Source organism: Diplotaxodon limnothrissa, linkage group LG23 (assembly GCF_057381915.1).
Source record: "Diplotaxodon limnothrissa isolate DT_005_m linkage group LG23, D_limnothrissa_male_GT1.1, whole genome shotgun sequence".
NCBI lineage: Eukaryota > Metazoa > Chordata > Actinopteri > Cichliformes > Cichlidae > Diplotaxodon > Diplotaxodon limnothrissa.
Genome location: NC_140617.1, coordinates 39,279,692 through 39,294,729, shown reverse-complemented (window position 1 = coordinate 39,294,729; position 15,038 = coordinate 39,279,692).

Below are 15,038 nucleotides of genomic sequence, written 5' to 3'. Positions count from 1 at the left end.
CAGACAAAAGAGTTGCTCCCCTATATTTATGATCTAATGCTAAACTATGTTGAAAGAATTCTAACTCCACATATTGAGAATCTGCTGTGTAATGAGGTGCAGTGAGCTTTCATTCTTCTCTTAAATCCAGATGCTGTTGGAGTGTTACATGCTTTTCTGGTCAACTGGGAACACAATGCCCAGAAAACCATGCGCTTATTATTGTGCCAGGTGGAACAAAGGACCTGGAGAACATGACTGTCTGATGAAACGGCAACTTATATATTTCACACATGACGACATGTCAAGTCACAAATGACGATAAAGCTACTTGATCTCTGTTTAACTCATTTCCAGTCTCCAGCGTGTACCTGACTATTTTCAGAGGACTGTTTTTTCTTTGTAATGTCTGACCTACAAATCACTCAAGCATAAAAAGCCACCTAACTAAAGGGATGAACCAGTGTTGTGGTTACACACAGCAGGCGACTTAGCAATGAACCAATTTTAAATTGTATCTTTAGGCACTTTGTTACTATCAGCCTGTCACAGAACAGATGTTTCCCCATTTCTAATTGATGCCAAAGACAGCCTAGTTTGACAGGTGAGTCCCAGAGAGCTACTAGCCGAAAACTTGGCATATCTCGGCACTGTGTGCAGTGTGCCCTTAAATAAATTTGAGGGCACTGAACAAATGAGAGACAAAAGAAGAAGTGACAGGCCTAAAAGCTATCTACAGCAGATGAGCAGTACCTGAAAGTCCTTTCCTTAAGAAATAGGAAATAATCCAGCAAAGATTTGACACAGGATCTGTGTCACATGTGACCTTTCAGTTGATCCATCTACTGTTTATACTTCATCAGTAATGTCTCAGTGGAAGGGTGGCTGTCATGAAGCCATTCTTGAGAAAGGAAACACATTTTGGGGCCGCATTTCAGCCAGTAGTGCTTGGGATCTTATGAAAATGGATGGAATAATGAACACAGAAAAGTACCATCAGATATTGATCCAGCATCTAGCAATTTTTCTGTCTGAAAATAATCTTAAAATGTATTAAAGCATACCTGGATAGAAAAAAACACTATCAGTCATGGATTGGGCTCCCAAGAGCTTGGGCGTCAACATTATTGCAGCGGTGTGGAATCATCTTGAGAGAGAACGCCAGCCAACATCTAAAAAAGAGCTTTAAATGTCCTCAAGAAGCCTGGACAACTATTTCTGATGACTACAGAAACTGTGTGCGTATTTTATAATGTATATGCAGAAGTCATAGAAGTGTAAGCAACAAAAAATACAATAAACTCAGTAATATCAGTTTGCGCCTCGAGGCAACTGTTGTTGTGATTTGGTTTCTATATAAATAAAACTGAATTGAAGCACCAGTCTGGTCTTATGTGGAATCATTTTTCATAACAGTTGCCATTTGTGATAGTTGACCCATAAAAAGGGGTAAAAGAGGGTCTGTAATACCTTATAACACCACAGATTTTGATTGAGTGCCTTGCTAGGAGTTTGCTTTGCGGTTTGTTTCGGGTTTCACGTGTCAGCTGTTCTGAACCCAACATTATGGAGTTTTCCTTGGCTTCCAGTTTGTTGCAGGGACACGTGAAAAAATTTAACTCCACAGTATGTTTATACCATCACACGAGGCTGTGTGATGTGAGGGCTCATGTGTGCGAACTGTACGGCAGGCTTACAGTACATTTAGTGTGTGTGTGTGTGTGTGTGTGTGTGTGTGTGTGTGTGTGTGTGTGTGTGTGTGTGTGTGACCATGCTGCTCTGAGAGTACACATTGGCACTTATGTATTATGTGTCAGTATTTGGAGCAGAACTAATGCTTCCACTAGCCTCTTTTTTGAAAACACACGTATTAGCAAACAAACAACTGGCTGAACTCAGGGTTTGGTTTATCTTTAGCTTCTGTTTTACTCACTGACTGTAACAGGATTTTTTAAAATTCCATTTAACCTTCACTGAATCGGATTCTTTGACTAAATGAATTAGCAGATGAACGAATTGAGTCAAATTACAGTATGTGACACTGACGTAGGAAACCCCTCATCATAATAGGAAACGACACGCTCAATGCAAGTGCATAACAAGTTTATGTAACTTCATAAAAACATTTCCCCACTTGTACATTTGACGTTAAAGATAAACGACAAGCACTCGTCAAGTGCACATTTTGCTGTCATGTTTGATTTATTTGTTTCCCGGTGCTTGACTGAGACAGGAATTTGAAAACATGCAACATACAAGATGTTTTGCACTTTGCTTTTCCTGCTAGGGCCTCAGAATCGCTCAGTGCACGGAGTAAAACCAAAGCCAAAGTGATGAATTATTAACCGTCCGCTCGGAAAAAAGGATGTGTTGTTCTACTTTTTAAAAATGTATTTGCAAAAAGAGAATTTATGGAAAAAGAACAGAAAGATACGTTATTAAGATTGTGAAAACTGTGTTGTGTGCTGGTGTATATCTGTGTGTCTGAGGTGGGATTATTTGTTGTTTTGAGTTGACGTATCTGCCTGAGCGAAGCGGCGTGGAGAGAAATCAGCTGCCAGGATGGAGATCAGGTGGGAGATTGTCCTTTAGAGCTGACGAGAGCTATGTGTACGGCCTGTAAACATATCAGGGCGGTAGCTTATAGATAACTTTGTTCTGTCTTTCCAGTTGAGTAATATGTTTTGGGGTTTGTTTGTTTTTTCCCTCGGCCACTGCTGAAGCTGAAGTTGAAGATTTGTAGATGCTGTGGGATTGTAAATGAGGAAATATTGACTGAAAGGAAGACTGAAGGTGAGAGGGGAATACTAAGCATGTGCAGAGCCAGAATGCATGGAAGCAGTAGTAGCAGTAGTCCACTGCAGTGGAACATTCTGTACAAGTGCTGTGGTCTATGAAGCTCAGAAGCTTACAACTCACAACATGACTCATGACTGCTTTAGTTTCTGGTTGTCAGAGAGGAGTGAAGCAAAAATATACTAGTCAAAGTTTTTGTTTTATATAGCTTAAAATAGATTTTTATAGAAGAACAATATCTGTATTTACGTGATGCAAGCAGTCATTCCTGTTGCTCTCATAGACATGCAAGGACACACACGCCATTATCAAGTTGGCGTGAGGCACTGATGGTCACAATGTGCATACACTGTTTTTTTGTGTGTGTAGGTTCAAAGGCCACAGGCTTAAGAATAGAGTAAATGCTCAGAAGCTCAGAAGCAATTCTGAGGTGTACAAGTGAGTTCATTTGTGTTTGGTAAAGGTCAGAAGGAGCTGCTTTGTGTCTTTGTGGATCTAGAGAACGCATATGATGGGGTGCCAGGAGATGAACTGCGGTGCTGTGCAAGGAAGTCGGGTGGATGAGTTTTGGGAGTAATTTGTGACAGGATAGCAGCAGGGATGGTTTAAAAGATCGTGGTGAGACCCACTATGGTGGATAGGTTGGATTTACACTGACAAAAAGACAGGAAGCTGAGCTGGAGGTGACAAAGTTGAAGACACTAAGATTTTAATTGGGAGTGAGCAGGATGGACAAGATTAGAAACCAGTACATCAGAGAGACAGCTCGGGTTGAGTTGTTTTGGAGACAAAGCTAAAGAGGATGGTTTAGTTTCCAGTGGTTTACAGATGTGCAAACGAAGGCTATATTGGACAAAGGAGCTCCCAGGAAGAAGGAAAAGTGCATGACCACAGAGAAGATTCATGGATGTAGTGAAGGAGCACATGGCTGAGGGATTCAAGAGATGGGGTGAGATGGAGGCAGATGATTCAGGTGACCATGAAAGGAAGCTGCTGAGAAAAGAAGAAAAAGAAGAAGAAACAAAGAACCAGTATGGCCACTGAATAAACCCAATCAGCTTGAAGATTGAGAACTATTCACAGAATATATCTGGGTTTATTATAAGGGTTAAAATGACTTGCTGAGAAGTGTATTTAAAAAACACATTTTCTTCTTAAAATAGTAGATCTAAAAGTGACAATATTGGGCTATGCTGTATGCATGCTTAAGTAAGGTCAAAGGTCACGACAGAGCTAGCACTGGAAAGGGGGCCTATAATGGTCACCCCCCTCCATTTCCATGCAGGGACGTTAATGAGCTCTTTATTGATTTTAAACAGAAAGCATAAGTAGAAGGCCATACTTTCAGGTTAAGTATGCAATTTGCTTCCAGCAGGCAGTGAAGGGTGTGTTTATAGTGTAAATCTGAAGCAGCTGTGGGAGTTAATTGATTAATACAGAAATGCATTATGCTGAATGGAGAGACACTTGCAGATGGTGTGTTCAATGTCAATCCAAGGAGTAATAGAGATGTTTATCCAGTGGGAAATGTAGTTAAGTTGGTGGACAGGAAAGTAGTAAAAATTCAGTGTCATACTGTTTTAGAGTGTAGTTATTTTAATCGTAGATTGTTTGTCTTTTCAATGCAGTTTATGTCCTGGTGGATTAACAAACGGTGGAGTCAGTTTAAAGGGAGTGACGGTAAAGTAAACTGAGTTAAACTGAGTTTAAATTTTTACTTTTGGTCATGTTAAAATATAGATTCTGAGATAAATAAATGGATTGGGTTGTATGGTTATTGTTATGATTAGGTAGTATACAAATGGTCGACTTGCTATATATAACAAGATATCATTGGCATATAGGCTGATTTTAAGATAATGTGGAGTGGTTTTATGCTAAATGTTTTTCATAGCTACACTTAAAATAATGCCAAGATGTGTAATCATTGTGCACATTTCTGTTTCAACTGTGATGACCAATCTTTGCATATTTCTAACTAATGTTTAACTATGGTTAAGAGTTTATTATTCACCTAACACACCTCACTTATCACCTGAGTATTGCAAACTGGCGTTAGGGAAATGAGAAGGTGGTCTCAGCAAATAGGCTGGCAAAAAGGCCGTTATCCACTGATACAGCAGAGACCTATGTGCCCATGTGTCATTAAATAACACGCCAAGCATCCTTATCAAGGCTTCCATGCAGAACACATAACACATGAAAGAGCTAAAAGAGAAACAGATGCTTCTGCATCACATCTGCAAAATGCATGACGCACATCTCTGGGCGAAACTCAATGAAAACGTCACTTTTTGCGTCACTGATGCGCGCTGCATGTTATTTTTCAGTTTCAATGTGATTTGAAAATAAAAGTGTAACTGCTTGCTCTGAAAACCATTTGTTTTTGTGAGGCAGAGACGGGGGAAATTACAATCTGAAAAAAAAGAGAGAGAGAGTTAAACTTCATTTGCATAACAGATCGAATTTGGGGGCTCACGTCAAAGAGGGGCGGAAGCTGACGCGCATCACTACAGCCATTCAGTATTATCTGCTGTGAGAAATGAATGGAATTATGGGAAAGAAAATGTGGTAATCACGGCACAAGAGAACATTAGTGTTCACCAGGAAATGAATCCCTGCAGAAGACACTGTTCGGAATGCAGGACTGATTAAAGCATTTCATTTCAGAGCTTGTATCTTTTATCAAATAAGCACTGACAGATAACTAATGTGTAATAGACCGGGATGAAATTAAACGTCTGAAATAGGGGGAAAAGAAAAACATCACAACATCACATGTTAAGATAAACAAAAAACATCTTAAAGTAGATGTCAACACACTGATAAACTCAGAAACAACCTCACTTTCAATTTGAAAGGTGCAGGTCACCTGCGAAGCGGACCTGTGCCTGGTTTAAATTACAAGCTGGTAAAGTACACGGATAAGTGGATGGATGGGCTGCGATATGAAGCAGACAGAGAGGTAAGAGAAAGAGAGAGATATGTGGCACAGCCCCTCACCACCCCCACCCCACGCAGTGATCACCGACCAAATCCCTTAGGAGGATTATCCAGACTCAAATCAAGAAAAACGTGCAACTTTAAGGGTTATAGGCAGAGAGTGAGAAAGGGAGAAATTGAGTGGGGGTGGTTGCCCTGTAGTTTGGTGTTATTTTTCCTTCTCCAGTATTTGATTTTTTTGTGTGAGATACTGTACAGTATGTGCTCTGTGCCATCCAACAAACACCTCTGAATTTTAGGAAGCAAACACTGTAAGCTTTGTGCCTCAATCACACAGAAGTAAAAATAAATAAGAGTTTTTTGCATTCTGCGACTAAGACGGCATAACATTCTACGGCTGGAACTCAGACACAGAAAAACTGATGAGTATTTTAACCTGCTTTGTAAATCCACTTTAGATTCATCTGCACCTTTTAAGCCAAGGACTAGACATGGTACTCAGCCGTTACCTCGAATTAATAAGACAATGCTGGAGGGCAGGAAGGAGGTGGAAGAAAACAAATGATTAAAAACTGAAACCGGTAATGCTTTCAATGAACAGGTTAAAGAGGAAAGGACCAACTAATTTTCTCAACTTGAATTCATTCTGATAAGCACAGCCACAAGCTCACAGTGGATTCTCTTCTAAATCCTGTATGTTAAAATCAGATTATGGCAGCAAGTAGGAAATGCCTTCACATTCTATACTTTTTTTAAGGACAATGACATAAAATCCAAATCAATAATCTCTTACTCCATGATATTTTATCTTTTTTCTTTCTATGGATTAGCTTTTTAAGTGCTGCACAAATAAACTTTATTTTTATCATTATTTTATGATTAATATATAGCCATAAGTCTTTTTGCAATCACAGGACTTGTGCCCTTCTGGTCAACAGAAACGGTTCAGGGCTGGTGTGCATTGGCTTTTTATAGCTCCAGCATGACTGCTCTCCAGTCCACAAAACAAGCTTTACCAGAAGAGTTGAAGTGGTTAAGTTCATATGTGAGCTTGGGTAGACAAGCAAATAATTTTGGCAACATAGTGGATGTTTGAAAATATGTCAGCCCACACTGTCATGAACTAAGTCGTGCTACCAGTTTCTAGTCTTTATGCTAAACTAAGCTATATTTTCATGATTTTAGTTTATTTTTTGCCCCAATATCTCTCAGAAAAGAAATGTTGCATATATGTTATACATATAATAAACATTTCAACTTTTTTTTCCAATTTATATGTGCTTGGAGTCTGAAACACACTGCTCAGTAATGCTGACAGTCGGGCTCTGGGGAGGCCAATCCAGGACTGATAGTGCCCCACTGTGTGTTTTTCTATCCAGTTATACTTTTACCTCATAGGCAGTGTTTTGGAATTGTTGTCATACCGAAAACCATCGATCTCTGCCCAAGCCACACACTTTCCATTTGTTATTACATAGTGGATCAAAATCTAATTGTACTTTTCAGCAAGAAAAAGTCTGGCCTCTTGGAAGCTAAACATAAAGAGATGAGGCATGGCTCAAGACTTTTGCACAGTACCATACAAAGGAATAAGGCTGATACTAAATAAGACAATATTTCATATGCAGACAACTATGTGTGGGTGAATGAGTGGAATTATAAACAGAAATTCCAAAGATGCAATCGAGATTGTTAATAGTTAAAGGATTATGGGTCATTTTATGTAATGAAGCCCTTGAATTACTGAAAAATGAATAAACAATTAGGGTGCCATGACTTGTCAGATGGCTCTCTGTACAATGGAACTATGCCCTCTGAAGAAGCAGCATGTACTGGCATAAAGCAGACGGCAATTTGGCACGGATAACTGTAATCTGATATTCAGAGCACAAACAAGCACTGCTGGCTAGTTTCACTGCCAAATTCCAACACACTAAAGCCAAGATTTTCCCACCCTATAAACACTGATAAAGGTCCTGTGTTTGTCTTCACAATGCATGCATTGGATTTGATAAGACAGACTGGGTTAATGTTCCTGAGATAGAGCCAGATGTGTGACGACAAAACTCTCATTAGTTCCTAATTAGAATGAAGACAACAAACAGAAACAGAAAGATCTCCGATCCCCTCACCTGCTGCAGCTGTTTTACTGCCTGTCTTACAATGAATGATTTATAACAAGCATTCAAAGGTGATGAAAGATCCACGACTCATTAAAGTTTATGGAGCAAATTTAGCTTGTGCGCCATCTGCAAACAGAACGGTCTGACACTGTATTGTGGCAGATCATGGATACACACCAGCCATCTGGGTATACGCAAAGTGCAGCACTCTCTTGATGCCTGTTAGTGTTATGCTTTTATTAACCCTCTGATGCATGAATTATGAAAGCCTTGGTCAAGATTTTTTTCTTAAGTGCTTTTATTCTTCTCAGGACATGAAAAAAAATGTTCAACTCTTTTTTTCCCAAAAATATGTTTTTTTATAAAGTTATAAACTTGTCCACTCCAGTGGACTACATGCGCCTGAGCACTTAGCATGAAATACTGTGAATTTACTATAAAAATTAATTACCTTGTGTTCTATTGTAAATATACAAACACTTGTTTGCTTGTATCCTTTGAAAAACATCTCAGCAATTTTTTTGGAACTTTCAACTCATAAGGCCCCAATGTTTAGACGTAAATAACAAAACCAATCAACAGTCCTAGCTATGAATCCTACACCTGAATATGGCAAACTATCTCCAACAAGAGAAACATTTTTGAGTCTACACAGTTCTATAACGATGCAGGACAGTATTACCAAGCCCTTAGTAGCATGCTGGAAGAAAACACAAACTGACATCTTAGTCTCTGCATCTCCAAACACTTCTGTGTTCATCACACCTAGGCTGTCCGTAGTTCCTATGTCTCTGTTCTGCTCTGGCAGCCACTCTCATCATCACTGGACTTATCACTGAACTCATCATCACTGCACTCATCAATGAAATCATCATCACTGGAGCTGGATGGAATTTCCTGGACTATTCTGTACGCTGCCTTATTCTTTGCTGCATTTGAAGTCTACAAAATATGATAAAATAATTATTATAGTAACTCAAACTACAGCTGATCTGCACAGAAATATATATTTTAAATGAGTAGCTTATAAATGTAACAATTATATGCTTACTTATAACCAAAACAGTCCCAAAAAACAGTGAGACAATTTATGACTTATGTTAAAAAAATATAGTGGGTAATGCATGATGTCCACTACAGTGGACACATGGTTAATCGTAGTTTTCTACATATTAGACATAACAATTTCTTATTCCAAACAGATAATATCCTTCCCTAGATGTTACTGCATATCATCATATTTTTTTTACCTGTTGGGCTCTTTTAGCATAGAAGGATTGACAGGATATGCCAGCAGTGGTCGGCAGGGGTGACAGTTTGTCTGCCATCTTTGATTCAGAGGAAATTTACTTGCAGTTGCACTAACTGAACACTGAATTGACCTCAATGGAGCATGGCAGCAGAGAGCACTCTAAAGGCTAATATGCAGTTCCACCATAGAAACCAATGCATTAAAGAGATATGTACGTTTTAGTAGCTGTCCACTCCAGTGACCACTATGCATCAGAGGGTTAATTTCTTGCTATTTTACCTTCTGTCTACAATATATGAGCCCAATGTGTAAAAATAGATGTGCCGTACATTGCGACTGGCTGACAAAACAGTCGAACATAAGGAGTTGTGCAATTGGCTGCTCTGGTGAAAAACACGGGGAGGGGAAATTGAAGCTATTTATTTAAATTAGACACCATATTAAGATGAAAATGCAATGGCGTGCAAAACATGCACTCTGTAGACAGTTGCTTCTGCATTGCATCCATTCATATAAATGCGCCAAATATATGTTTTTCATTTTATTTATAAAAAGCACATTTTGAATGTGTTGAGCTCTCAGGATTTACAAGGATAGTTTAATACTGTGTTTTGGAAAAGTCTGCAGGAGCACGGTGCCTTCACTTAAAGGGTACATCTTTCACCATCTTACAATGCTGTGATTGCAGCCATTCCCCAACTCTCTGTGAATGGTACTCATGGCCATTGATCAGTGTTCTTTGATCAGTGGGCTTTGATCAGTAGTTGTTGATCAATGGTCAAGACAATTTGCATATAAATGATCAAGGAACTGACCTCACAGGCCATTGCTCATTAAGTGGGCTAGTTTCAGTTATTGTGCAAATGTACTGTTTATAAGATTGGGGAAACCTGCAGTCAGCTGAGACTGAAGAAGTCACTTGGATGAGTGATGAAACATTTATCCCACCGAAAAGGCTACGTCCAGATGAACAGAATCAACCTTTTGGTTTGGATTGAATTGGTTGCTAGTAAATTGCCGCTGTCTCCCATAGTTTGTATGGAAGACACAGATTTGTCTGCAAACACTTGCCAACTATATAGTGTAACAAGTGAGTTGCAGTGGCCCTGAGAGGTCAAATACACTGCAACTTGAGAAAAATGCTGCAAAAGCACACAAAACACAGCAGTGGAAATGTTTTTTAAAATTGCACAGTAGCTCATGGAAAAAAGACGTAAAAGACAACAGAAGTGTTTTTGGAGAAAAAATAACATGATGGACCAGCTGCAGAAGGGACGAGCTAACGGTAAACGTATGAAACATTTTACTACAGCATTTTGAGAATCATGCAATTAAAACACCAGTTACCGATGTAAACAGGGAAAAGTTGTACATTTTAAAATATGTTAAAACATTTGTACAAGATGTCAAAACACTACAGGCAACCACATCTACTGAAGCAATCAAAAAGGGGTTTACATCTTTACCTTGTGACCAGAGTTTGCCACAGGGTTGCTGACCAGTCTCTACACCTGTGTGACTGAAGCCTTAGATTTTAAACCTTTGGTATATTTCTTGTACAAAGTGTCAAAGATTTAATGTTACCTTGCAATGCTTTAGAACAGTTGCTAGCAGTGTGTAGTATTTCCTTTCAGACACTTGCTAAAGTAGACTTAGCAAGTATCTTAGCAAGTGTTTGTTTACCAAATGACTTAGCAGCATATTTAAAAAAAAACAACAACTTTTCCTTAAGTTTATACTCCAGCTTCTCTAGATGTAAGATCTTTTCCATCATTCATGTACTTCTGATGCTAAACACAGAAAAACTTTGCATATTAGTTGAAAAGACTGGTCATAAGCCACATTTGGTGGACTTAGTGATGTGACGACACATGAATCAAGGATCATGTGTATCAGTGAGTGTGAGCAACGGACACACAGTGAGTCACATTAAGCAAAGAGTTGGCTTTCTAATGTTTCCTCACACATTAGCTCAATTCAAACAGCTTGATACCTGCAGATACTCAGTTCAAATATCACTCACATCAAAGACCAAAGATATATTTGCCTTAAGGTGGAACTTTTAAAACAACTTAATGCTTTCTTTCTTTTTTAATTGATAAAAGTCATTGCATTTGCAGACACTGCAAATTCATCCTCCTGTTAGTAAGATCAAAATGTGAGACTGCATGAAACCTTTTTCCAAACAGATTTCCCATATGAGGTCTGACTCTTCTACCTGTGAACTCCCAAATACATGCAGCAAGTATGCACATTTAAGGGGATCCAAAACCCGTGCTTCTTTTTTAAGTACTTGCCAGTCTCGTTTCAGCTCTTTCTTTGCCTCACACACCTGGCTCACCATCCTTCCTTTTTAGTAAGTGTCTGTCCTCTCTTGCTTATCTCTTCCCTAATCCTTTCAAACATCCGGTGACTCCTTGTACTGTAGTCTGTGATCCTATTCCTGCTCTCATTTTCCACATTTCCCCAAACCTTTTTTTTTTTTATCACTGAATATTAAAACAAGTCAGAGGCTACCTTGGAGAGTCCCAAATAAGGACTGCTTAGTCACTCAAACTCAAATAATAGAAGAACAGAAGAAGGAGAAAAAAAGACCTCTCTCAAAGACACAGCAACCTCCATTAGTTATCCCCTCTTGTTTTTAGCTTTGATACCAAGCTGTACTTCACTGTAAAGGTCCAGAAAGTTTTTTCTAAACAAACCAAAAATTGAATGCAAGGCTGATTTTTTTAGGTGCAAACTTGAATAAGAACGGAGACATGCTTTTTTGAAGAAGTCCATCTTTCACAAAATTTGAAAAAAGGCTATTTGTATGATAACCTGCAGCCATGTGAAAGCAAACGTGTGAATTCCAGGTGTAAAACTCCAAACGCGCACTCACCCAGACAGCTTTGGCATCTTGGAGAAACCAAACATGTCCCAGAAGGTTTACGTCCCAAAGCTCAGGTGCTCCACATCAGTATTCTAATCCACACCCAATTCCCCTCACAGTTAAAACCAGGACAATCCAGCGTCAACCTGGATCCATGTCCGGAGTCGGCAAAAGTCTGTTGAATACCTCGCAGTTACAGGAAACAAGCGGCAGCAAGTATCACCCTTGCTGAATGCCCCATCCGGGGTAGAGTCTTAAGTGACTGCAGAGACAGCAAGGGTCACCCTGCACCTCTCTCCTGCTCTCTTTAGGACGAGTCAGTCCGTTCTGCAGCTTTCCACCTGGATCGGTTGGGCTGCAATGAGCCCTCTGTGTGTGCTTCCCATCTCAGCGCACGCAGGAGTGCAGTGATCGTAACCGCGGCGAGGGAGGGAGAGAGAACAGGAGAGGGAGATGAGAGGGCGGGAGAGAGCAAATGGATGATGGAGCCTCTCTGGTTCTGGTTTTGCCCCCCTGTTCATCGGGGCTGTGTGTCTCTTCGCCAGGCAAAGGAGAGGACGCATGGGGGGGTACAAGAGGAGGAAAACAAGATGAGAGATGGAGGCGGGACAGAAAGGAGAGTTAAAGTGCATTGGTTGTAAAGAGAAAACAAGTGATGGAGACAGAAGAAGGGGGGCTAGAGTGGTGACGGGCAGAGGAAAGCTGACTCTGCAGAACAGGACGCTGATGGGAGCGGGACCCCATCGCTCACGGTTTGCCTGTTAGGTTTCACAATGTGAGTTAATGCATGGGCACTCTCATCCGGAGCGCCATCACCATGACGCAGAACACAGACGGCTTCCTGGTTACTCATCAGATTAAACATTTGGCTTTCCATCGATTTTAAGGCGTGTCGCAAAATGTTTTTCAATTTAGCCTTTTTTATTAAAAGAATGCAAATTATGTGGAAAAGTTAGTCGATCATTGATTGTCTCTGACAGGAACAATAAAAGGCTCTTGTTACGTTACATCGCATCATGTAATGAAAACCTGAAATGAAAATCGAGTCAGGTCTAACAAGTGTGTGTGTGTGTGTGTGTGTGTGTGTGTGTGTGTGTGTGTGTGTGTGTGTGTGTGTGTGTGTGTGTGTGTGTTAAACGCACACAGATGGCTCAGTTTTAACAAGATGCTCGACCTGATGGCCCCACGTCACAAGAGGTGAAAGAACAAACAAGTGAGATAGTGACGAATGAGCTGAATGCAAACAAGTGCCGGGGGGGAGACTTTTTAGCATCATATGCAGTATAACATGCATGTTTTTTGTTTAGTTGAAGATAATAAGGAAACGGTTCTTTCAGACCATTATTTCTCTCTGTGCCGACTGTAGTAAGACTTGCAAAGATAAGGCGGAAGTCACTACATCAGCTGGTGACCAACTTCTCATTTCTTTTTCATTTTTTTTCATTTCTTTTTCATTTCTTCTGCTCTTCTTCATCTACTTGGGTGCTAGTCTTTTCTTTTAATGGGTTCTTTGAATTCACTACTCAGCTTTGAGGCTCAAGTAGTTCACAAGTACCATCCTGAAAAGCGCAAGAAGTGTGAAAAAGTGCTTGCTGCTTTCCTGATTTCCTATGTCTTTGTGTTTGTCATGCTTGTTTTGTGTTTCAGATCATTACATACATTTAAATATTACACAAAGATAACACAAGTAAACACAATTATTAAGGGCAGAGAAAAAATCAAAGCCTACATGGCCCTTTGTGAAAAAGTGATTGTCCCCTAAACCTAGTAAGTGGTTGGGCCACTCTTAGCAGTTACTGCCAGGTGTTGCAAACACTTGCTTGCAGTTGTGAGTCTTCTACAGCACTATGGAGGAATTTTGGCACACTTATCTTTGCAGAATTGCTGTAATTCAGCCACATTGGAGAGTTTGACCATGAACCACCTTTTGAAGGTCATGCCACAGCATCTCAATCAGATTCAGATCAGGACTTTGACTGGGCCACTCTAAAGTATTCATTGTGTTTTTCCTTCAGCCAGTCAGAGGTGAATTTAAAACTGCTGGCTAAGGGTAAACGTAAATACAGTAAAATCATAATCCACGTCGGCAGTAATGACACCAGGATACGCCAATCGCAGGTCACTAAAATCAATATTGAATCGGTGTGTAACTTTGCCAAAACAATGTCGGACTCTGTAGTTTTCTCTGGTCCCCTCCCCAATCAGACCAGGAGTGACATGTTTAGCCGCATGTTCTCCTTAAATTGCTGGCTGTCTGAGTGGTGTCCCAGAAACGATGTGGGCTTCATAGATAATTGGCAAACCTTCTGGAGGAAACCTGGTCTTGTTAGGAGAGACGGCATCCATCCCACTTTGGATGGAGCAGCTCTCATTTCTAGAAATATGGACAAATTTATTAAACCCCCCCAAATATGACTGAGTTGGGACCAGGAAGCAGAGTTGCAGTCTTACACGCCTCTCTGCAGCTTCTCTCCTCCTGCTACCCCCCCAAAAACCCATCTCCATAGAGACTGTGTCAGCTCCCAAACAGACAAAAAACAAACTAAAAGCCAGCAATAAACTACTTAAACGTAAAAAATCACAAAGAACGAACAATACAGTATCCACATCTGAACCAAAGAGTAAAACAGTGAAATGTGGATTATTAAATATTAGGCCTCTCTCCTCCAAGTCTCTGTTAGTACATGACTTAATAATTGATCAACAAATTGATTTACTTTACCTTACAGAAACCTGGTTGCAGCCGGATGATTATTGATGATTATTATCCGATACAGTTGACCATAATATCCTATTAGAGCGATTAGAACATGCTGTAGGTATTACAGGTCCTGCACTGCAGTGGTTTGTATCATATCTGTCTAATAGACTCCAATTTGTACATGCAAATGGAGAGTCCTCTTCACACACTAAGGTCAATTATGGAGTTCCACAGGGTTCAGTGCTAGGACCAATTATGTTTACATTATACATGCTTCCCTTAGGCAGCATCATTAGAAGACATAGCATAAATTTTCACTGCTATGCAGATGACACCGAGCTCTATCTATCCATGAAGCCAGATAACACACAC